Source organism: Rattus norvegicus, chromosome X, assembly GCF_021556685.1.
Source record: "Rattus norvegicus strain SHRSP/BbbUtx chromosome X, alternate assembly SHRSP_T2T, whole genome shotgun sequence".
Lineage (NCBI taxonomy): Eukaryota > Metazoa > Chordata > Mammalia > Rodentia > Muridae > Rattus > Rattus norvegicus.
Window position 1 is genome coordinate 72,300,091 of NC_141554.1, and position 2,692 is coordinate 72,302,782.

Here is a 2,692-nt window from a genome sequence, read left to right on the forward strand (position 1 = left end):
TTCCATTTGGGCCCTAGAAACAGAGAAAGGACTTACTTCCAGATCCTGGCCAACTGAGGCAGGCATTGTGATGTGCACATGTCTGTTGGCATACAGGTAGGACTCCTACTTCCTTAGTGTGGTCAAGAGTGGCCTTGGGGGACTTCCTTTGGGAAGGAGCTGAGAAGCTCCTTAATAGAGGCTCTTCTTGCTTGGGAGACCAGCTTTCAATTAAAAACCCCAGCTCAGTGTCAACAGAACACTATTTGCATCTCTCTCTGACATGGAAGCCAGGGTCCAGCCTAGGAGAGGATTTGGGGCACTGTAGGGGATCTTATTCAGACTCCAAACTGTGTTTATTCCTGTTATTCTTGCACCCATCCATCCAACACGTATTTTTTGATCCTCAGTTTTATCCTGCCAAACAGGCAGGTAGGGCCTTAGTCCCCAAGACCACTAAGTCTAGTGCATTCTTGGCTCCTCCTCCTTTTCTTTCTCTTGGTTTGTTGCAGTACTGAAGATTGAATCTAGGGCCTGCTGCGTGCATGCTAGTCAACTGTCCTTCCGCTGACCTGGGACCCCAATCCCCATCCTTGATTTGTTTTTAATACAGGGTATGATGTATAGCCTAGGCTGGCTTTGAATGTGAAAGCCTCCAGTGAGTTCTGAGCATGTGACCACACCCATCATTTTTGACCTTTTACAACTTCACATAGCCTAGCTCCCTTGTGCCCCACTAAGTCCGGTGGATTCAGACCAGGAAGTCAGAAGGCATGGATCCTTACTTTCCTTCACCTGTGGCTCCAGGCAACTCATTGTCTGAGTGAGGTTTCTATTTTCTCAGTTATAGGACAAGAGGCAGAACTAAGACAGGCTCAAGACAGTCATTCTTCTGTGGTGACTGTTGCTTCTGAACACACAATGGAAGAAGTTAGAAATGATCATCTCTGTGGAGACTTTCCCTTGTTAGTGGCTCTATGTGGCCTTGGGCAACCGATAGCATCTCTGTAACCTCGGTTTATCCTCCTGTGGAAAAGTCCAAGAAAACTGCCTCTCCCTCATAAGGTCTGGGAAGGCATTGATAGTGGCTGTTCACCTAAGTGGAAATCCTGGCCCAGTGTATATAGGCAGCATGAGGCCTTTCTCAGTCCATTTGTTCTGTTGTAACAGAATACTAGACTGAGCGTTTGTAAAGAAGCAAGAGATCCACTCCTTACAGTTGTAGAGGCTGAAAGGTCCCGAGGTCCAGGCCTGTATCTGATAAGGACCTTTTGGCAGCATCATCTCATAGCAGTCAGCAGAAGGACAAGAAACCTTGTGACAGAGGCTGAGAGGGGAGGCTGAAGTTCTCCATTCAGAATCTACTGCTAGGATAACCCGCTCTTGTGAGTAATCCAGGTAGAGAGGCTATACCAGGTGTGTGCTTTAACAGTCTCCTCCCTGCCCCCTGAATCCAACGTGGGGCCCTCCCAGTGGCATCCTATGTGGATGTCAGGGGTAAAGAAGAGCTGCTTTGCAGCCGAGTGTTAGCAAGACAGGTGGGAAGGTCAGGGCATTGTGGGTGCATGGTGGTCCCTCTTTCCTGCTTTCTGTTCTCCGTTCTCCATTGTCCTCTTTTTTCCCCACTCAGGGGATGGAGTAGCCTCAAGTCCCAGCTAGCCCATCCCCCAGGAGACCACACTCCAATAATCATCTCCCCTCTGTTGGCTCCTTGCCCTGAGCCAAATGCTTTCTAGTTTCTACCATGTGAAAGAATCTTTTTCTCTGCTGCAGCTAGGCTAAGCTGCCCCATTGAGTTCCTTCCCTCTTCCTGTTTGCCTACCCTCTCACAGCCAAGCCTCCCTAGCTAGTGTCTATACTCCCTGCCTCCTGCTGGGCCTGCCTCCCACTCCCTGCTGTCATTGTGAGAAGCAGCCATGTCTGGAGGACTGAAGGTCATCTCCTCCCCTCTAGGCCTAGGCCTTGACAACCACCACCTGGTGTTTGGACATGTGTGCATGGCCATCATCTGTGTAGGCCTCATTCCTAGGTTTCTTCCTGTTTCTCTGCTAGTGTTTCCTGAGCATCTTCGTGCCTGGCCTCTAACTCCTATTGTTCCCTTTCCTGGATTTCCTGGATTGCTTGTTGATGAACTTTCTCCTCGTGATGTTAGCCCCCTCTTAAAATACAGGAAGAATAGACCTGTGTGCTGGGCCAGAAGGGACATTTTATGTCTTCCTTCCGTGGGAAGAGGTAAGCAGCTAAAAGAAGAGGTCAGAAGGCAAGAATGGTGGCTCACTTTGGCAATCCCAGTCCTGAGGAGGGAGACTTTCTGAAGCAACCTGGGATACACTGGGGGATTGTCTCAAACAAACAAACAAACAAACAAACAAACAAACAAACCAAAGTAGATAGGTAGACGTCCTAACCAGCTGGTGAGAGTTCCTAAGTTCCCCCTGAGCTCCCTCTATTCTGCTTGGTTAGTACTCATCTTCCAACATCTTTTGAGTGCTTACTATCTGTTGGGGAAAACAGCAAGACAGAGGTGGCTGGAATTAATGCTAAGTAATCCAGATGGCCATGTTAAGGGTGAGCAGGATTAGCAGGCAATACCAGATGACTCCAAGTTCTGGAAGCCATGAGCAAGACTTGGGGTTTTATTCAGAGTTTAAAAAGAAGTGGGTTTTTTATTTGTTTGTTTGTTGCAGTCACCTCCTGGATTTGGTGGCCTGTG